Genomic DNA, 23,300 nt, shown 5'->3' with positions numbered 1-23,300 from the left:
GTAACTCTTTAGAAACCAAAATAAGAAATCTTCAACAAGTTTGTTTGTTTTTTAGTATTACACTGCTGGTGCTGCCACAGTGGGTATTAGAAAACCTTCAGTAGGGGTTGATACCTTCATCTCCCCAGTGTTCTCCTTTAGTACGTCTCTGATTTCCATACTTCATAAGACAATGTCATGATATCTTTGGTATTTGTCATTCTGCGCTTTGGAGAAATGATGCTCTGTGTAGTCATTTAGCTTGAGAGTCTGTACTCAGAGATCTTTCTGGATATGCTAATGTGGTAGCAGAAATGCTCTTTAAGCAAAATTACAAGGTGTTCTGCTCTTGTGGAAATTCTTTTGCATCAGCTCTGTTTTCTAGAGCTAACCAACAAAGTCCCATTGATCACAAGGGAATTTGGGGTCTTTGGAAAGCGTGCTGGTTCTCTGAGGTTTGTGATGCCCTTCCATGCAGTTGTGGCAACACTGAGCTATGGAAAAGCCAGACGCAAAAGGTATTTCCTTGGGTTTCACTACACAGCCAGCCCATGACCATCTACAATGGCTCAGAAAATAAATACTGTGATGGCCAGAGACAGCTCTGTGCATGCATGTCAGCCGCTAAGGGCCGTGGCTGTAAAAACTTTAATGTTGTTATAAGCCACTTGTGACACTAGAGGTGTTGCTATTAGTTTGAACAGTTTGTTAGCGTTTTATAGAACATAACACAGGATAACAAAACTCTCTAGTATAAGCCCATGTAAAGCTCTCATTCTGCTTCTTTTCTCTTGGACTCCTAGCTATGATATAAAATATAGTGCTTTACTATACCTTTTCCTGCTTCCAATATCTGCCAACTTGTTAGGCTGCGGTTTGTTCCATATAGAATATATTCTAGGAATAAAAAAACAAAAAAACCCAAACAAAAAGGGTGATCCACGTTTATTTATTTATATGAAGGTGATCCATATTCACATATTATTTATACAAGTACTTAAGTATTTCTAATGCCATCTTCTGAAGATGGAAGGTGTCTCATTGATTAAACAGGCTTGGGGTATTCCTGGGCATACTTTAATTCCTGTTGCCTTCTAGTTTACCAACAAAAATACGTTAAAGAAATTGTCCATGTAGTGATGGAGCCTGAAAGGAAGTCAGATGCAGTTATCTATGTATTTTGCTATGAAATTCTGGATAGTTATATACATTTTCCACTCTCTGCACAGATGCAGGAGGATTGCACTGACGTCTTGATGCACCATTGGAGCTTTTATTTGTTGTCTTTTCCTTAAGCCAAAGGAGGCTGCTTTTTCTGTTTAGGAAATAAGTTTGGGAAAACATTGTTGGCCTCTCCTGATTATACTGCAAGTCTTCTGACGTTTGGTGTTTCTTAATTTCAGAGCTCCAATGAACATATATATTCATTATGACTAATGTAAAAGAGCGAGCTTCCAACCAAAATCTGGAAATGTGACTTGAATGTCTTTTAAAGGCTCAGAATGAAGAAGGAGGATCTAATTCATGGATACTGAGCTTCCTCACCCTTGATTCCTGTCTACCACCTCTATGTGCATGGGGTTTTTTTTTTTGAGGGGAAAGCAAACAACAACAAACAGAACCACGAAAGCAAACCTCACTGGGGAACTCCCTGTAACTTCTGGGCTCTACCCCACTGCACGCCGGTGCAGAGAGCTCAGCTCTATGCAGGGATCCACATTGCGTTCAAAGAAACACAGCGTATAAGCTCAAATGAATACGCTGATTCCAAACAGACTTTGATTAAAATAACAGTTTAATTTGAACAGTCTCCATGCATTATGATCTACATGCATAGAGTGTGATAAAATGGTCCGGGTGCATCCATAGTTCGTGTAGAAGTCTTCTGCCTACCTAGCTAATGTAACAGACCCAGTCACTGCGATCAGGTGGCTGTCTGATTTTGTCTCCTCCTCTCTTTTGGGTCACTTTCATGGACCCAGAGTTCTTAGTTCCCCTTCGTAGGTGCAGAAGTAATCAGAAAAAACAATTTCCCCGGTGTCCTTTGCTTTGCTCCTTGCCGTACAAGGTCAGGAGCACATCACAGACCCAGATATAACTTCAGAGGTGAACGGAGGCATCGTCTTCTTTACACAGTGGGTCACTGTTGTCCCCTTCTCACCTGCCACTTAGACCTGTTAAAATGAGAACCTGACAATGTTCTTTAGATGTAATGTATAATACTGTGGGTATCTGCACATATTTATGGAAAAAATATATATAGCAAATTTTTTTTTTTAATTAAGCATATCCTGCCCCACTTTTTTTCTTTTTTTGTTTTCTCCCCAACTTTAAGACCGGGCACTACCTATGGATTTAGTTGGGTATTGGCAGCATAGCCAAGGAGCTGTAACAGTGATGAGAATGTACATAGATCAGAGATGAGACTCTGCAGTTATCTGTGTCAGCTAGTATTTACAATTCATGCACTACCATTTTTTTCATCTATATATGTCTCCAAAAAATAACTGTGTGTGTGTCTGTGGGTATACACATATACAAATGACACCCCTCCAGATCTAAAAGCTCCAAAATTTTTTTTAAGCTCAGAGAAGGTTGAGCTGTTGTGAGTGGTTCACTAAAACCTGGACCAAGCTGAGTATAGTGCAGAACTTGGCGTGGTTCAGCTGCTGTAAGGAATGAATTCATTTCCATGCAGATCTACGTTTCCTATCTTGAGATACCTCGACCTTTTGCTAGGTTTGGTACAGCTAAAGGTAGGCAGTACCTAAATTTCAGAGAGATCTGTTTTCACATGTGTGACTTCCCCGCTAACTCGACTGACCTGAAGGTGCCTATATTTATCAAAACTGCACCAGACGGTTTTTGGATGTTTGTTCCTTTTAAGACCTACACAGCAAAAAGTGACTTTGGTCTACCAAGCCATATCTTCAGCATGATATGAAACACAGACACTGATTTCATATGATGAAATTATGGAATTTTTAATTTTTTTATCATGTAATTTTTATTTTTAACTCTTTTTGAGATTCCTTGTATCGTTCCTCCCTTCCTTTCACACTAAATGATAGTATTTATTTTTTTTGGTACACAGCCACAGTTTCTTAAATTCAAGCTGGACAATCACCCAAAGTTTAGAGTCTTATTCAATAACACACCTAATCTACTAGACAGGGTGGAATGGACATGCCATAAAAGACTTGTGCAAGTTTCTCAATAGTTCTTAATAACAATTACCCTCAAAATATTAGGAGAACAGACCTTCCTTTGAAATATTTTTAAGTCGTTATACTGGTATTATTCCCAGTTTCATCATTTCATGAAATGTACCTTGATCGCAAATTCTTTAAATATAAACAAGGGAAGGGCATGCGACTTAAATACTTTCTTAATCAAGCATTTTTTTTTTAGTGTTCAATAGATTCTTGAATGCTTTGATAGCTCTTTTAGCTGATATAGAAGAATTTGTATCTTTGCAAATGAAAAGAGCTGCTGCCAGCAATGAATTACAGCTGAACTAACGTTAGGGAAGAAACCCATCCCTATGGCTTGCGGTTATTCCTGTCTGCTGCCAGAGGGGGTTAAGCCTCTCTGTGCCTTGTCTGATTTTCAGGGTGAATGAAGCACTCTGCAATATGTGAACTTTCAGCTGGGGCTGGCAATACATTCTTCTCTCTTTTTTTTTTTTTTTTTTTTTTTTTTTTTAATGAAGAACCGTACCCCACTACACTGCAGAAATTACAAATATTAAAGCGACATACTGAATTATGTGCTGCGGCTTTTTGTCAAATGAACTAAACCCCAGCATGTTCGGTATCAGTTTAATGAGCATTAGTCCTGTTGGTACCTGAGGCTGCATCTACATCTTTGGCGTTTTCAGATTCGTTTGGGTTTCTCTGGGTCCTCAGGTGAGCGACGTGGTTGCTGCTGTTCAAGTGATGTGCTTCAAGCACCTCCAAACCTGGTGCTCCAAAGATCTGGGTGTGGGATGAACTGGAAATGAGGCTGTTGAACATGCTCAGCGGGGATGGGGGGCACCGAAAAGTTTACAAGTCTCAAGGAGGCAATTGCTGTTGTTTCTTTGGGGGTGCCTGTTAGAGGAGTTAACTAATAAAGGCAAAAATACCTCCTTCTATTCACGGCTCTGTTGAATGGAGGCTTAGTAAAATCCTGCTTGGTCTCTGGAGAGTCTCAGTTAGTGTAAATAATGACTTCAGTGCAGCTAGACCGGTGCTTACCCCTTTAATCAGACAGCTGTGTTGGTCCAGCTTTTTTTATTATTGTTTTAGTGTATCCAATCCATATGGGCACCATGACTGTAGAGTGATCATAGCCAGTAATTTCCTCCTGTGCATGTGAGTGCGTGTTCATGGCGTGCGTTCAACTTCACCCCACGGTCTGCAACAGAATAGGTCGAAGATGCTCCTCCGTACAACACTCTGTTGGAAATGCACCGTCATTAGGAGAACTGCTTTTTTGGAAAATAGTAGAATAGTAATCTCGCCACGTAATCGACAACACCTTTAACCAGTAAGTTAGTCGTAATTTATCTTCAAGGTTCAGAGAGAAATGCATTGTTAAAGACATGCATGTTCTTATCAGTGACTATTGTCTTAGCAGCTAATTACTGCAGAGATTAACTTCAGATTTCACGTTAAAATTTGTATGTAAAATAAATTTAAAATTCGAACATGAGCTAGTTGATGGGTATATTTCAATTTGAAACTGAAGACTGAAAATCCTTTCCTTACAGTCACTAAATGTACTGTCTGCTCACAAAATTTCCATTACAAGTTCCCTTGCCACACATTTTAGTGAAAAGAAGAGTGGGGTTTTTGTTATTTTTTTTTTTCCAAAGGAAAAAAAAAAAGAAAAGAGCTCTTTCAGACTCTTTCCAGTTGATGCTCCATGTTGTGACATGTCATGTAAAACTGCATCTGTTATGTTGAAATAAGAACATAAGAGAGACACTTTGACATGACGAATCACAACACAACTTAACAGCAGGAACATTTAAAACGCAACACGGTTTCGTTGTCAGTAACCTCAGCCCTGATAGAGATGAGGTATTTAGTTGAGCTTCCAGCTTCACTGAATCTGTGTTTCTTCCCTAATGAATTTTCCTCGTAATGTGGGGCCCAATCCAGCCGTTCTCATAGGCAGAAACTCCTGGTAACTTTTAAATGTTGAAGCCAAGGAAAGTTTTGCCTGAGTGAAGACCTCAGGATCGGGCCCAGGAGTTTTTACCGCCTGTGAAGTATAAAATAGACTCAGATTAAGCTAGCAGACTTGTTATTTGACAGTTTATAAAATATTTTAGTATCTTTTTGGCAGTAGCAGTTTGAATGTTGGCAAATGTACACATTGCTTGCAGTTACAAAACCTTGTAATGAGTATTTTCCACTGTAATAGCAGTGAGTTGAAATTTGGATAAACCACTTAGACTTGTGAACTCTGACATGCATGGTAACTATGTCTTTGCAAAAGAATTTTGTCAAGTATTGGAGCTCCTACTAATAGCACATCCATCTTTCTGCACACTATAAATCTTAAGAAAATTTCTATTACTCTGCAATTTGTCTGGCTTATGCTATTTATTAGCCATTTTATTCTGCTGCTTTAAGAAGTAATGTGATGTTCATTTTATTGCTGGTTCAATAAATTGTTAATTATAATGCAGTGATTGCTGCTGACGTGATTTAAAAGCCACATTAGCACTATAGCATTAAGTTTTAACTATTTTACCCTTCAATTCCCTGTTTATACAACAGTAAAAGGAAAATAGCCTTAGACTAATTTAAAAAATGAAGGTACTTGTATCTATTGATCACATGATATACTAGAAACTTTTGTTGTTTCTTTTTTTTTTTTTTAAAGGTTACATTCAGGGCTAAAAAAGAAAGAAAATGCATCAACTGAGTGCGGTCTTAACTGTTCAGCAAAAAGTGTTCTTAAAGCAAGATTAACCCCAAAGTTAAATTAACAGAATTACTTCATTAAATTAGGACAATTGGCATAATATATTAAAGGAACAAAATACCCAGATAAATCATAATCATTTTATAGTTATGCGTAGCTTCTGGTGCCCATTTTGTATAATAATGGAGCGTAAGGGAGGCTGAGATTGGACATCATACCTATTTTCTCCAAGAATTTTGTAAATGGGATTGGGAGAAATCTCCGTTTTGCTGATTTAAAGTCAAATCTAATTGCTACAAGTATAATGATATATCCTTGGCTGAGCATGTAGAGGCACTAGAACTGACTCTGTACCACAAACCGTGCACAAATATTGTACAGGATGGACAGAAATATGGAAATGCTGAACCTGGAGTGAATGGAGGCACATACTGCCTGTTGGAAACATGTATTGGTGTTAGTGCAGTACCCCCAGACATACAGCCTGTCGGTGAAAATATCTACCTTTCTTACTTAAATAATGTGATTTCATTTTTTTTTCCTTAGTTGAGCAAACTAAACTCATAGAAAAATTGGGAAAAAATAGAACAATGGTGGAAACTGGTATAGAAAGCTGTTCTATTTACACAGACGCACACATACATATTTTAAATATATATAAAAATAGGCATAAAAGGAATTAATGAATCTGAGTGTTCCTGTGCTTTTGCAGCTCCAGAAACACACCACCACCAAAACTAATGTGCAGCTCTCAAACACTGGAAGCTAGCAGTCATTAATTCAAACAAAGCCATTTAAATACATAGAAAAATCGAAATTTTAACTGCTCGTTCCCATATAAATTTGTTGACCGTTCATAGAGCCGTTCCTTCCCATAAGGGATGCTCGCCATCACGTGCTGTCAGATGTCAGACTTTCAGGCTACAGCATCTCTGGTGGTGTTAAAGCATCATGAGATCCTTGCTACTCAGATAAGTGAGGACAGGTTTAATATGTAATTAATAATACAAGGAAGAAAAAAGTAAGAAGATGTGGTTATGAAAAGCTGCCTGGTCAGATTCCCAGCACATCCCTACTCTGACCTTTATTGTGAGCTGCTACAATCTGGTGATAGACAAACCACAAACCATAGAAAAATCACAACAAAAAAGGCTTTTCTTGCTAGTTAGAGATTTGTTGAAAGAAATTAAGCACCTAAAACCTTTAGAGAGTTCTAGGAGAGGGAAATCTTATCTTTAGATGTCTAATTGCAGTTACAAATCCTCCTAGAAGAGACCTTCCTACTCCTTGACTAAGTTAGAAACAGTTATTGCCTTGATGATGCCTGTTTTCAAAGGTGGACTCCTTTGAAACTGGAAGTGGTTTTGTTGGAAGAAAAATGCTTAAATTATCTTCTTGAAGGAACGGTCTTTTCCCAAGAGGGAATAGTTTCTGCCAGGATAGTGTATTTAGAAACAAACAAACAAACCAAAACCAATGAAAAACCCAAACCAACAGCCCACCCCACACTTGAATTTTAATAAATCATAACTTATTTTATTTAATCATCCCTCATTTGATTTGTATATAAGACACTGGTTGAACGGCTTTCAAATCAGGATGAGTCCTGGCACTTGGTCATGGTAAAAATTACAGATATAAGCAAAAGTTTGACAGCCAGCTAGCCCCAAGATTTCAGGCTTTGGGAGCAAAGATCTGAGCTAAAGGGACTGATAAAGCTTACTGAGCTGTCATAATATACTTAAACTCCTATACTTGACTTAGTACTGCATGACATTTCAATACAAGAAATTAGGACATAAAAAATTAGTGCAGCCCGTATTAAACAGATTTAAAACTGGTAAACTAATTGCAAAAAGTAATTGGGATGTTTTCAGCAACATCTCATAGGGATCTAGTCATGGCCTAACGTGTCTCCACGATATGAGTAATGATCTGGAAAAAACCCTTTCCTCTTAAAGCTTGCAGATCACAAAAAAATTAGGAGAGTGATAAATAAAGAAAGGGAATAGTCATTTATATAATAATCTAAATTATTTTGGAAGAAAGAGCCTTGTTATCAGATAGAGCTTCAAAGCTGACTTTGTGCTCTACCAGGAAACACTAAGAAACCAGTGAAGAAAGTGGTAGTGCTGCAAAACCAAGACAAAATCAGGCTCTGAAGTTTTCTTATGGAGCAAGAATTTATCCATCTCAGTTTTGCAGGGTCACGAGAGGCTCTGGAGCTTCGGATCGGGATGCTCGGGCACTTTGTGCTATTGCCAAGCTGGTCCAGGTCCTCAGCGTCTCCTCATCTGGCTGAACAGCCCGGGTGCCCTGGCAGCCTGCTGTGTGGGTTTTTATTCTTCAAGCTGTTTTCTGTTAAAGCCTTGTTTAAAACCCGCACATGTCTAAAGGCTGTTTTGAATTTGGTTTAAGAATTCAGATCAATTCTAGCTCTACCAGAGTCAAAAATGAGATTGTGGGGTGGGAAGCAGTGTGGAGAGTATGAGGCTTACAGTGAATGCGAACTCCCAGCCTGGAATTAACCCCCACCCCAATTAATTAATGCCATGTTACACGAGTGAGTGGGTAACTGGGAGGTAGCACAGCACTCGTGCAATCACTACCGAAAAAGTGTTGAGTCCTGTGGTCTGCATTTTGCGAGGCAGTGGTTGCGTTCGCCGCGTGCCAGAGAGAGACCTGTTAACAGGGCTTCGTAATACTTGATTAACAGCAGGAGAGGTCTTCTGCTAAAAGCATCAAGACTGAAGGAAATACAGTCTACCTAAGAGCTAACGGACAGATGGGATCTATTCCTAAGTTTAGGGACTCCCTACATTATTTATCCCAAAATAAAGAAGGCAGGCCTGAACTCATGAAACTCCAGGAATGCAGAGCTCAAGTCATCCGCATAAATAGCGTTGCCCAGCACAGAAAGCTGAGCAGCCTGTAATAGAGGATATAAAAGAAATGGTTAAAAAGGTAGACTGAAAAGCAACCACACCAGTTTACTGGAAACATAAGTTTCTTGTATGTAGGAAACTCTATCAGGAGAATAAGGAGAGTAGGGCATAAGTTGATAAAGCCAACGTGACGTGTGTCTGCCTTAGCTTTTGAAAAGTGCTCAAACTGTGACTTGGGAAATGCCAATTTACTGTCGGCTCTAAACAATACGTATAAAGTTATCCACAAAGCCATAAGAGAAAAAGAAACTTCTAATGAACTGTGAAACCAGATGCTTTATGCTGGAGAAGCACATTCTGCAGTCTGCATATTATTATTTTGTTTTGGGGAATGCTGCAATGTGCTAGGTAATTTCAAATATAGATGCAGGCACAGTTTGTACCCCAAAGAGTTTATGCTGGGAGGAATATTCCTATTCGTGGCTGGGGGGTGAGGTGGGTGTACATTCAACAGAAACAGACTTATGAAAAATAAACTTGTTTTGCAGACTGGAAGAGCAGTTTAGTTTAGAAATCTCATATTGGATGTTTTTGCATGCTGACAGTCAGCCCCCATCTACTAGAAAGGACGCGAGTCTCTAGAGATGCTGTAAGAGGTTTGGGCACAAACAGGGTTCTGAAGGGAGCTATAAGAGAATGTCTGAACTGCCAACCCAGATATCCTAAAAACTGTCTAGGCTGGACTGAAATCAGGGTGTTTTACTTCCCCGAAATGTTTAGGACAAATAATATGCCTATATGATCTGGCCGCAGAAGTCATTATTATGAGAGGTTGAAGTAAAGCAATACTGATAGCCAATGATGTAGTAAGTTCTGTACATACGTATGAAGTAAATTTTGCTCATGCGAGACATTTTGATCCTTAAAAATTTGGAGCAAAAGGAGGAGAATGAAAAAAAAAAGTTTGTCTTCAGCATATGTAGTCGAAGTATAATTGTACCATAACTGAAATTTCTTGTGAGTTCTCGGAATTAATTATGACCCAATCACACATCTAAAATAGTATAACAAATAAGGAAAACCAATTTTATGCTGAATTTATTGATGAGCTGACAGAATAGTGAAAACCTGAAGTTGAGAGAAATCATGAATTGCAAAAGGGGCTACATGTATTGAATTATCTATACAGAGTAGAAAAAGAGATACAGAAATATGTTCTGATTAATAAGACAAAGGGAAATGGTGCAAAACAGATATATGGCATTCCATTTTGCCTTATGATTATGTATGATGTCATTACAAAACACTGGGATTTTTATATTAGGTGATTAGAGATCAAATTATCAGCTTAACTTTTTTCTAAACTTCAGCTTAATCTGTATAATTTTAAATACCATGAGTAGTAGGCTCCAACAAGCAGTTCCTGAAGCAAATGCTGGAATTGGGAGCATCAGTAGAAAGAGGAATTAAAAAAAAATAATTCTGATTTATCCATCAGATTCTCATTCCTAATGGTCACTTCTGATGTGTAACTTCTATTGTAGACCATGTTACAAAAAATGGGAGAAATACATTGCTTAAATTTATGGCTTTTGTTCCAATAATTGGAGTGTTTGCAGTAGCAAGTTAGTTTGAAGAAGGATGGATTGAGTCTGAAGAAGGAGACAGATTATATGGTACATAGAAATAATAGAAGAAATCTAAGTATAATGGCCTTTATAGACTAAAGGCAACTTTAAAAAATTATTATTATTTTTACATAGGCAGAAAAAACTAGGAAGGAAACAATGTTCAGCACTGACTGCAAAATGGAATGTGTTAGGAAGCAGAAAAAAATCTGAAAGTAAGACAGGCTTTGAAAAGCCTAGAAAGGAAGGATTGAGAGCTTGATTTGAAGTAGTTCCAGCTGAAGGAGGTCTGTGTGGCTAGGACTACATCATTAAAGTGCCAGTAATTTTGCTTGATGCCAACACTTTGGGTAGATTGGAGGAACACAGACTGAGAATTCACACAGGCAAGAGGGACAAGGTTAAAGAAATGATGATAGGAGGTTTTGAAAGCTCCATGACTATTTTTGGTTTTGCTGCAGCAGGAATATTTGCTTTCTTTGCTGTACTTGAGTACTGGGCACTTCTATTTCTGGAAATGCCCCAAGAAGGTCATGCAAACTATTTCAAAACTCAGGAAAATTTTCTGAGTAGTTTTCAGTTTGCATTGCAGTTTCACTTGTCTCTTACTTCCGAGACTGGTTTAGCCATCTCTGATGAAAAGCAATAGATCTTGTAGATAAATTAGTGTGAATCTTTATGGAAATTAATAGCTGTTTGTCCTTTGACCAAAACTACTTCATCTACATCTTTGCATCTTCATTTTAATCTTCGGTTTAAATTAGGACAGAGGGAATGTTCCGTAGCAAGTTTTTTTTTTTTTTCTTTTTCTTTTTTCCCCCAGCATCATCTGAGAAATCAGAGGAGGGAAAGTCTACTCTTCAGGCATTGAGATCTTTGATGCCAGTTTGATTTTGTATTCTCGTGCTTTTAGTATGGGTCATTTACTCATTCCATTCAGGTTTTATCCAGTTTTTGGTTTGTCTTTTGTGTGTCACATTGAGAAATATTTATTTTAGCGTATGTGCTATTAGCTAAATGAAATATATTACATAAAGAGAAATCACTGTGCTGCTTTACGGAAGACTGTATTTGTTTTAACATACTTAGTGAATTCTTAGATGCCTAAAGTTTCAGAAAACAATATGAAAAATAGGAATATTGAATGCGTTTCATTTACAGGTTAAGTAAGAATACAAAAATATTTTCACTTTAGTCATGGTAAAACAAGGTATGAATTAACAATACAAGTTAGAGAGGGAAGAGCATAGCTATTATAGGAAATAGAGCTGGGAGGCAGGATCAACTATATCTAAATCATTCATGACAGATACTTGTCTAACTTCGTCTTTAAACCTTCGGTGACGGAGTTTCCACAGTCTCTATAGGCTCTTTTCCTAATGTCTAATCAAAATCTTCTTCTCAGCAGTTCGAGCCTGTTACTAGTTGTTCTTTCTGAAGGTGACACACAGAGCAATTTCTTTGCGGCTACCAACCATCTATGTACAAACTGATCACTGCTTATTCTTCTCTTTAGGTTAAACCACCTCAATTATTATCATTTTTATACAGATCATATTTTTCAGGCCAACCAGCCTTTTGTTTCTTATCTCATGAGTTAAGGCAAGGGAAGAATTACTGGGTGAAAAATTACGTAAAAATGAGCAGTGCTGGAGCCAGGTAAATATTCAAGCCATAAGCAATCAAATATAATAGTTAGATATGAGTGCTGATATTTCGGGTTTGTTTCTGTGGGTGTGTTTGTTTATTAGCCTTTGCCCTGAATACATAGGGTCCAACATCATACCCCAATCTATCCTGTAGTTATGTGGGATGAGGATGGACTATTTTGAAATTGGGGACAATCTTTTATCCTTCAACTTGTTGATTCTGTCAACAAACTCAGTGTTGAATCACATGGCATTCGAAACATCTCTCTGAAAGCATTTTGAAAAAAATTATTTTTAACGTAATCTTGTTTTGCAGAAGGCAAAAGGGCCTTCACAGCAGAGCTGGAAGAAGAGGGTGCAGGCTGCTTGCCCTCTGTCTCTTGCTTTCCCCTCTCCTGCCACTTTCTATAGGAAACTATCACTAGTGGCTGAGACCCACGTCCTAAAGGCTATGGAGGCCCGTAATTTTTAGGATCTGGCAACTTTGTTTAAAAAAGAAAGCAGAGAAGTTCATGGCAGAAAATTTGTTTTGCACTTTCATATATATGACACAGACTGTGAACTAAAAAAAAGTTGCCATAGTTTTGCATATTTAAGGAAAAAAAATGGTTGAATATTATTTTACGCATATTAATCACAGTGATGAAGTGAAAACTATGATCTGAGACAAAAGAAATTCCAGGAAAATTAATTTGTTAATTAATTTTCCTGGGAGAGAAAAAAAAATACCTCGTGTACATTTCCGGTGCTGGAGAGAAAATAAGGTCCATTCATTTTGGGGTTTATATAACACATACGCATATTTAAATTATCAGACAAGTGCTTAGATGTTGAGATGACCTTTGAGAGATTTGCTAAATGATTGTATTCAAAATAGGAGTTTGTTTTGTCTTGGTTACTTTTCAAAGTTCCGTGTTGCATTCACCATCTATTTTTGCCCATTGTTTTTCTATTTAAATTTAGGGTTTGCTATCTTTATTGAATCTAATAGTTGTATCACTGCCTCTTGTACCAAAAGAGTGTCCCATTTCTGGAAAATCCTGAGCAATTAGCAGCACTGCATTTACCAAAAGTGCATGTAAGAAGCTGGAAAGTTATGCTATTTTATTTTGCAAACTTTAGCCTTCTGTCTCTTAAGAAATGTGCTACTTGAGTAAGGAAAGCCAGCTTCTGGGACACAGATGCCCTGCAGCATGCTCCCAGACTGGCAGGGAGCAGAGTTTGACTTCCCAACCGTGGGCAAATTCATCTCCTGATGCAAGAGGATGGTCTCCCCGCTCCACAGTCAACACAGCTTAAAACTGCATCCTCAAAAATCTGTTTACTCATCACTTCAGTCTTCCTTGAGCATGCCTAAGTGAAAAATAGATTATCCCCCAGGATAGGATTTGCCTTATCTGACTTCTGGTGTTTGCAATGCAGACTTCTACAGCGGAGCTAATCACCTAACTGCCCTCCAAGTCGGGGAGAGGAATGGGCGCTCCCGAGGACGCTTCCCATCAGCTTTTGCTGAGATTTCCTCTTATATTCCCAGCTCTGGTTACAGTCTGAGGAGACACGTTTGGGTTTTTATTTACTTGTTTTATTGCAGATTTGCAGGCAGGTGCTGACCTGGTCTGGTTCATCTGACTTGATCAGCGTATGAACCTGAATGTTTCTGATGAATGTATAGGCAGGGCAAAACTTTGGAGCAACGTTGTCTTGATCCAGGGGCCGACAGCTGCGTGTTGGGGTTTTCGCACAAAAAACCCAAGAGTGCAATACTCCATTTCTCATGTCCCTGTACATAACAGGCAGCTTTTAACTGCCAATGCCACTGGAATGTGTCAATAACCAAAGTTCAGCAAAGTACCTATTGTAGATATATCTGATAGGCTGCAAAAAGTGCTCTGCCTTAAGAAGAGCGACCATAAACCCAGGCTGAAGCGAAATGAGCTACCCTCTTGTAGTGCAAAAGCTTTTTGGACGTGATGCGGTCCTCTGTTCTGCTCTTCAGGACAGTATTGCAGGTAGTGAAGGGGATGAATCCCTTTGCCATTGCAGGTACGTCATCCTCTTATTTCAGTGCTGTCGCCTTCAGGTTTGTTTGTTTAGTCCCAGTTCATAAAATATTTTGTTATTGCTGTTAAAATGCAATTACTTCAGTTGGGTGGTAAAAATGGAGCAAAAACATCGCAGGCAAAAATGCCTATGTAACGCTCGTCAAAGTGTCAGTGACCCTCAAAGGTTTGTCCGTTTATCATAAACGGCTTTGTTAATACATATCATCGCCAGCACTTAGACTTGCGTTTGCTTTAATGCTTTGTTCAAAGCTGTACTGCAACAATAACGACAATCGGATATAAATACTTTATAGGACATCTATTGTCATCTATTTATCATTTATAACATGCAGCAAAAGCATTATAAAACATTTATTATGCGTTTGTAGGTGGCATTTTGTCACTAGCGCCGTGCATTTGGGATGCAGCGTTCGTCTCTGACTCGCTGGCAGGTAACCTGCCCGCCGCAGAGGCACCGGAGGAAGAGGGAGAAGTCGGAGAGCCCAACCGCGACAGCGCGGCACCACGGGGCAGCGCCGAGGTGGGGGGAGCTGGGTCCATCTTAAAATATTACGTAGACAGGAGGGAAAGTCTGCGTGAGGGATGAGAGAAAAGATTTTAAGAGCGTTTTTTTAGCGTGGTGCGCACGTTCGTTTTCTGTGTACTTTGTGGTGGAACAATCCTGCTCCGTGCAGGGTGCGCAGCGCTCCTGCCTGCTCGGTGGCTGCCGGGCTTTGCCCTGGCTACGCCTAGGGCACTGCTGTCGCAGAGATGCACCCGGGAGCTGCGGGAAGCAAAACTCAGGTGTTATTTGGTCAGGAGAGACAAATAACGTTTGGCTGCTTTTTCTTATTTGCATTGCAGCTGTTTCTTATTCCCTGCGTGAGACACGATACCAAAGCACTCCTCTTCTCCAGAGGAAAAATCCCTACTATTATAATTTTTTTCATTACAGCTTAAACATTCTCAGTTTTAAAAGCAAAAAAAGATAATTTGCTTGATCTGATTTCTGATGCATTTTGTTCAGCGTTATGTAGCCACATTTTTCTGTAGGAAATTTGATACATTACTTTAAGTTAACTACATACAAGAGAATACTAAATAAATTCACTTTATGTGCTTCCCTAATTAGTTTTCAGTCATGTAATTCTCTTCAATATAGAGTTGAGAAATCCCCAAGTCTACCTTGATGTAGTTAGTGTCACATACACTGATCATGTGAAATTGAATTTGAATTTACTACTAATATTTAAACACGAAAGCTGACTTGAACCGTATTTCCCCCTTGGATATAGATGTCACTGCTCTCTGTAATGAGTAGCATTATGTTGAATACTTAAGCCAAGAACAACCAAGTTACAGGAACAGGACATTAATCTTAGAGAACTCTTGAATTTCATGCTTTAGACAATACAGTGTCTTAGCATTACCGCTTACACTTTAATTACTCGAGACAACTATTTTGCAATACGTATTGCTTGGGTATATTTTGTAAAGATGGAGTGGGAATACAGACATCGCCAGGATCTCTTGGATAACTGGGTAGACCGACCGTATGCACAGAACTAAATTATTTGTTGCCTATAACCTTCAGCTTTTGAATGCACAAAGTCTAACAAATTTCTGTACAGACGTCCCTGACTTTGCCCCCGGTCCGGGGGTGTGCGTGGGGTGTGTGTGCGTATCAGACCCACGTTTGGGGGGAGAGGGAGATGCTGAACGCTTGCTCCCTGCAGGGTTTGGGGCCACGCTGCTCCTGTGTCCCTACTGCAACTCTCCCACGTGGCTTAAATAATCACACGCTTTAAAATCTAAAGCTCAGTGTCGCCTCTGGGTCTCTGTAACCTGTGGGGAAATAGCCTTTAGGGAGTCCACCAGGAGCCATTTGAAAAGACCCTGATTAAATCAAACTTCTTTTGGAGTTTCTTTTCTGCAGCCTGGAGGCTGCTATAGTTGGAGAGATGGGACAGGTACTGCTAGACTTAGCACTTGCAGCCTAATTTATGTTGCTTTTTGATTAACTCCTTTTCTGAGTGGATACAAATACCTGGATGATTTTAAAGTACTTTGCAGTACAGGCTTTCTCGGCTCTGTTAGCACTGGCTGTTTGCTGAGCACTTTGTATAGAAAGATGTAGAGGGGAAAAAAAAGATGGAGCAGGAGAAAGCAGAACTTTGAAACCTCACTGTTGGATCTCTCTGAAAATTTTTAGGAAGAGCAGATGAGACTTAAGTCCTTCACAGTATACGTGAAACGGATGATCACCACTGAAAGACATATACAGTGAGAATGCAACGAAAGCCAGCCCAATTGCCATGGGCACCCATAACAGGGCAAAAACCTGCTGGCCTCCGGGACGGCGAAGGGGTGCACCCGCTGCGGGCAGGGGAAGGGACTGCAGCTCCCTCCCGGCGCAGGGTCAGTCCCGAGGGCAGCGCAGAGTGGCAACAGGCCAAGTGCCCCACGCTTTGTGCTGCTCAGAACATTTCCCTCTGCCTTCAGCAGAGGTTAAATGAAGGAGCTGGATAGGCTGATTGCTATGGAGATCTTTACACTTTTCTCTCTACAGTGATCAGATGGGAAAGAAAGAAAGACACGGAGGAAATCCCCAGAGAGCTGTAAAATGAAGTAGAAAACTTTCCACTGTATATACACAGGGAGTGTCAGGAGACGGGTCATTTTTTTCTGTAAGATGTCTTTAGGAAAAGAGAGCATGCATTTATGCATATAAAATATACAAGGTGTTGCACTGTGCATACAAGATATTTTGATCTTCATGGGAAATATGTAGGTGAACATGTTTCTTTTTCCCATACGTGGTTGTGAAACTGATGTTTCTCTTCTCTAAATCTCCAGCAACAGGCTGGTGCTGGGTGCATTAATTCCTTGCTTAGAAACTACTCTTATAGCATCACAGAATGGTTTGGGTTGGAAGGGAGATCATCTATTAATCATCTAGTTCAACCCCCCTGCCATGAGCAGGGATGTCTTTCACAGAATCACAGAATCATATAGGTTGGAAAAGACCTTTAAGATCATTGAGTCCAACCATAAACCTAACACTGCCAAGCCCACCACTACACAGTGTCTCTAAGCACCTCATCCAAACGTCCTTTAAATACCTCCAGGGATGGCGACTCCACCACTTCCCTGGGCAGCCTGTTCCAGTGCTTGATAACCCTCTCGGTGAAGAAAAATTCCCTAATATCCAGTCTAAACCTCCCCTGGCGCAACTTGAGGCCATTTCCTCTCGTCCTATCACTTGTTACCTGGGAGAAGAGACCGACCCCACCTCTCTACAGCCTCCTTTCAGGCAGTTGTAGAGAGCGATGAGGTCTCCCCTCAGCCTCCTTTTCTCCAGGCTGAACAGTCCCAGCTCCCTCAGCCGCTCCTCATCAGACTTCTGCTCCAGACCCTTCACCAGCTCCATTGCCCTTCTCTGGACACGCTCCAGCCCCTCAATGTCTCTCTTGTAGTGGGGGGCCCAAAACTGAACACAGCATTCGAGGTGCGGCCTCACCAGTGCCCAGTACAGGGGCACCATCACTGCCCTACTCCTGCTGGCCACGCTATTTTTGATACAAGCCAAAGATCAAGCCTTTCACTAGATCAGGTTGCTTAAAGCCCCGTCCACACTGATCTTGAAGACTTTCAAGGAGGGTGCATCCGCAACTTCTCTGGGCAACCTGTTCCTGTGTCTCACCACCCTCATCGTAAAAAGTTTCTCCCTTAGAAATGAAATAGGGGAACTGCACTTTGGCCCCAGCCAGAGGAAGACAGCGTGGCTTGCTAAGAGCCTCATCCTGGGGTTTTTCTCCCCGAGACAGCCAGGGCTGGATGAGGCCGGAGCCAGGTTCCCCCCCGAGCATGTCCTGCTGCTGGGCTAAGGAGCTGGCTCTGCTCTCGCCGTCCCTTCAGCGCAGCAAAAGCAGGGCTGAAGTGCACCGGAACGGCTCGGGATGTTCACTCTCTGTAATAGCCCAAATCCCCCAAACTGGTTCCACTCTTAATATCATTACCAGATTAAAGGGCACTCATGCTGTAGGTAGAACTAATGAGGAAGGCAATTATCCCTTCAGTCATAGCTGGAAGAAAAACTCGATCTACCAGAGTGGCTGAGGAATAATTATTTGGAGGAACTAATACGCAATCATATACAGAGGCTTAATGAGAACAGACCACAATAAATTGAAAATGGACTTTTGTGTGGTTTATCAGCCATTTCTCTGTCCTTTCTACAAACCTATCCAGATCTCCCCCCCCCCCCTTTTTTTTTTTTAATGGGGTGTGATAGATTTGTTTCTAAATGCGTTGGATTTGTTTTTCTCCTTAAAGACTCTTAAGATGTTGTTTACAAACTAATTTACTGAACCTGCATAAGATTAATAGCATGCTCTCTTTGCGTGACAAATCATTAACAAGTGACAAAAAGCAACTGCTAAACAAGTGGATTGTGGCACATTCATGGAAACCCCCTTCTATATATTGATGTAGATTTTGTTGCACTTTGTTGCAATGGCTGAAGTAGTAACAGCTCTTTGTCGGACTCGTCTCACACTTCAAAGAAGGAGTTTGGTTGAAATCAGGTACCGAAAGCAATTTTGCTGTTTTCTAAAAGGGAGTGAACTCTAAATGCAGAGAGTTGCATCTTTCTGTATTAGGGCTGCATGACTGCCTTCAAGGATAACCCAAAACGCTGGTCGTTGAAGATGCCTTTTACCACCTTTGAATGGATGAACTTCTCCTGCTCCTGTTTGCTCAACAGCGGTTGTGCTGTGGTGTCTGCAGGAGGAGGATTACACTGCATCTGGCAAGGGAAATTATGGATTAACATGTGCATTATGTAGGAGAAACATTACAGGAAAACTATCATTTGTATTTTACAAGGAAATAATCCTTTAAGTCTCTTAGGACTGCAATAACTCCTTAATTTTTCTCCCCTTTTGGAATACCCTGTGAATCCTCATGTCCGAATTAGTAAAAAACAAAACAAAGATCAGAAGAATCTAGAGTTTTTCAACCAGAAAGGCCAGTTCTAGAAAAGAGATCGCAGAAAAGGTTCCAGCAGTGACCGGACCCCCCCCCCCCCCCGTCGGACACTGAGCTGCTGGGGTCCCTCCCTCCCGCACTGACTACCGGGGCTTGGATTTGGGGGAGTTATACTCCAGGTGCTGACTATGGTCTAGGTGTGTCCAGATGCCTTTCTTCCTTACCATAGTGAAAACATGGAGTAACGACCTGCAGAGGAGCTATATTAGTTGCACAAAACCTGAAAGAAACTGGCTTATGGCCCGCAGGCTCCATCTATAATTTTGATCATTAACATTGCCCAGGAGGAGTGCTGCTTGGAGGTCAGGAAACATTTTAGAGCTAGATGCACCGAAATACCCATTCGCTGCTGCTCTCCTTAGCTCCTGCGGCAGTTTTCTACTTCCAAATCATCAGATGCTGTTGCCCTGAACTGCTCAGGTTTGCAGAGGCAGGGTCCTTCTGCCTGCATCACCCACTTTCTCAGATTTGCTCAAAGCATGCCTAATTTATTTGCTTCCCCAATGTGTAGATTAAGGATTTTTAAAACTGCAGTCATCGAGGACAGTGGGAAGTGCTGATGAAAACAGCCACGTGAAGTTGTTGCTCTCGGTCCTTGCCGTGCAACTGCTCAGCATCAATCGAGTCATTGCTCCGAAATGGCTTGTCACTATGGAAGGGGGATGCTGGACCCTGGTGCAGAGCATCCTCCAGACAGCTGTTGCTCCGCTGTTGCTCTCCAGCAAAGGTCTTGGGAGCATCTTCCCTTCCAGTCTGGGCATCACAAGAAATGGTGAAACTCTTACAGCTGGACGGTGTTTGCTGTTTCTCAGGCGGTCAGAGAGTCACCTCTGTGCCCTGTTGTGGGACGTGTGCCAAAGTTGAAAATTCAGAAAACAATTTTTTTTAAATCCCCAAAACTGGCTGCATGGCCCCATGCTTGAATGGGACCCAATAAACATTTTAATGTTGACTCGAAAGCTCTGCCTGGCTTGTTGGAGAGGTTGGGTTTGCGTGCATTTACTGCGGCTGCTCACTTTACCCTCGTGCTCGAGATTTCTGCCTCCTTCCAAGCAAAACACCAAGCTGAAAAGTAGTTCTGAGGGAAAACCAGTTGTCGGATTGGGCCAGGGGTCTAAATTTCAGCACATCGGGTCGAATGCTGACTTTGGCGATGCTGGTTCGACTAAAACAGAACGTGACACTGCAGGATGTTATTTTCGCTCGCGAAAGCTGTCATCTCACCATCTAATTTTTGGCTAAACTAAGTGCAGCTTTAAGCAATAATATTTATTTTTTTAACAAACTCTACATTTCAATTTATTTTAGGTTTTTTGCTGTTTTTTTTTTTTTTTAATGAATTCCTTGGAGCCTATTTTGCAGCCTACCAAGAAACAGTTAAATGACTGAATCTCAAAGGTTCGAGTACTTCTACAAACAACAGTCACAGGGAGGAAAATTAACGGTTTTCTGTTAATGACTCATATTAGTCCTCTTTGGTGGTCCAAAGCGATGGATTATATTTTTTTTTATTTTTTTTTTCCCCCCATTTCTTCCATATGCTTGTCATGGGGCTGCTTTTCTGATTGCTAGTTTTGTTGTTAAAAATGTCACTCTCTGTATTTGCCCTCCTCCCCATAGAATCTTTAAAACTAAACGCAGGAAAAATGGAATATACCTGTCATTTAGACCAGCTAGAACAAAGGTTGATAGAAAATACATTCCTAGTTTGAAGAGGCTTCCCTGCTGATTTTGTTTATCAGAAAATGGCAAGTTTTGTTCCTAATGGACTGAAATTTAAATAAAATCTGACTCTGGAAATAAAAGCAGCCATTATGACAAAATAAAATTATATATTTTATAGGAGAAATTGAATTAAAATGCTAGTTTCCTTTGGTTAAATTCTTTTACATAAGGAAATGAATAAACGAGAGAGAGTGAAATAGAATGAGATAGAAAGCTGATTGTTGAAGTAAGCTTTTTAAAAATCAATAATCTCTTGTAATTTATATTTTTGAAAAAACTTTGAACAGACTTCCATACAATATCTTGAATTATAGCTACATTTCTATGTTTCCTTTCATTAGAAGTTGAACTAGGGGTTAAATAGTGTTTTCCCCCTGGGATCTCAGGTTCCTATCAGGCTGTGGCTTTGGACTACAACCTTCTACAAAAGAAAAGCATCTCCAGAACCTGAGTTAATTGAACAATTTTATTTATTAACATTTAATAATTATTATTTTTTTTTAATCAGGTTATTTTGCCTTCCAGAATGGGAACTTAACTATCAAGGGAGATGGTGGTTCCAAGTCAGAGCTAGGGACGGTGATGGTTGCGAGCAATCCACCTGTTTGAGACTCAGCTTCCAGGGAGGCAGTTCATCTAGATTCAAGTGTTTTAAGATTCAGGTCCAAAAACCTAATGATTAGAACTACAATTAACCTATATGTGCACAAGGTAACTTTGTGTGTTGCTGTATTCACCCACAGCCATTTTGTCAACCCTAAATTAGCATGGCTTGCTTTGGAGACATCCTTGCAACTCCTTGCAGATAAAGGGATTGTCCAGGTTTTGAACACTGGCATGACTTCCCCCTAAAAAAAACTGGCTGGGTTTTGGATAGGCAAATAAAAGAGCTTGCAAACCCTAAACTATTAATTAAATTTAAAGGGAAGATTAGACCTGTACGAAGCCATTGTAATAAACTTGAAAGTCTATTCAAAGGCAGGTCATGACTCTTTTTGGATTCAATTTGCAGATTTCCCCCCAGAAGTGGGAGGCATTCCTGTACCAGAGGCAAAGAGGTCACGAGCAGTAGCGATGGTTTGTTCCTCCTTGAGACGTCCCACCTGGCCCCTAGGTGAGAACGCATGGGAAATAAAAACCTGTCGTATTGCAAATCCTAATTCAGATTTAAAAAAAAAAAAAAATCGCAAAACATAAATTCGTGAACTTTCCTCTGTCCCCCCCCAAACTATGACTCTTTACAAAATGCAGTGTTTCCTAATGGGCTGGAGGATGGAGCAGGTCTGAGAGCACCAAAGTGTGGGTCCCCACACAGCTTCTTGGTATGACAGGCAGAACCACCCGTTTCCATCGAACCTTGGTTTTCATATCTGTAAAATGGCAGCAATGCAGCCTGGCTGCGATGAGAATGGCATCGTTAATTCCCACAGAAATCTCTGCCACCCCTGAGTGTCGGCAGGGTTATAATTATTGTCCTCTTTAAAGAGTAGCTGGGGAGATCTGTTAGCAGATGTTTTAAAAGTGCTTTGAAGATGAAAATATCTAAATATTCTTATTACTGTTATTATTACGGCTATCCACAGTGATTACTGTGATTATACAGCACCTTTCTGACACGTCCCTAATGACAAAATATCTTGTGGGCTGTGAAGGATTGAAACCAGTTCCTCTGCCCCAGAGGAACATGCTTATAGGACCTGGTTTGGGGCAAATCAAGCCACGGTGCGGGGCTGGTGGTGCCAGGCTGGCCACAGCCCAGCTTTCCCCAGGGGCGTTTGGGAGGATGGAAATCCCTGGGCTTTTTTCCCCATCGATGTGCCATCCAGAGTGTCTGTGGGATGCCGGGGCTACGGCGCAACGAGGCTGTGTGCTGGCATTTGTCTCGCCGTTGCACCGGCGGCTGCTGAAGCCTTTCTCCAGCAATGTAGAAATGCGGAGTGAATCAAGAAAATTGCTAAAACTGCACAGATTCCTGTAGAAAGGTGTAATGCAATAGCATCACACAGGACTCTGGTTTGGTGGTTTTTTTCTTTTTTTTTTTTTTTTTTTCCCCCACAGCTGACCGAGGTTGAGGTTGTGGTTTAACAACTGGTTTAGCTGCTTCGTTTCCAAATAAAGTCTAAGCCAAAATTTAAGGCCATGAAGATAAATTTCGGTTCCCAGGTCTATATTTAGGCACCCAAATTGAAGTTAGTGCGATGCCTCCCCCGGCACCCTGATGAGCTGCACACAGCACCCACCGAAATGAGCAGGTGTGCGAGCACGCTGCACCTTTCCAGCTCACGTGTCACTTGCTTACGTCCAGAATATAGGGTTTCAAACCTAATTTTAGCAGACTGAGTTGAAGAATTTTGGTTGTTTCTTGCTAATAGTTGATATGGAAAGAGTTTGTTCTCTGAGAAATGAAATTCAGTCTCATTTAAT

At 40.6% G+C, this 23,300-nt stretch overlaps 1 long non-coding RNA gene across 1 annotated transcript in view; it reads left to right on the top strand.

Annotated features, from left to right (window-relative positions):
• The window catches only part of LOC142414722 (uncharacterized), a 360,090-nt gene that overhangs the window by 313,142 nt on the left and 23,648 nt on the right, over positions 1–23,300 (top strand). The window contains exon 14 of the long non-coding RNA XR_012777194.1: positions 21,889–21,990. This is a non-coding gene — a long non-coding RNA (uncharacterized LOC142414722). The remainder of the gene's footprint in view (positions 1–21,888; positions 21,991–23,300) is intronic.

This window comes from Mycteria americana, chromosome 9 (genome assembly GCF_035582795.1).
Source record: "Mycteria americana isolate JAX WOST 10 ecotype Jacksonville Zoo and Gardens chromosome 9, USCA_MyAme_1.0, whole genome shotgun sequence".
Classification (NCBI taxonomy): domain Eukaryota; kingdom Metazoa; phylum Chordata; class Aves; order Ciconiiformes; family Ciconiidae; genus Mycteria; species Mycteria americana.
Note: the sequence above shows the minus strand (reverse complement) of the source record. Positions and strands in the feature narration are given on the sequence as shown.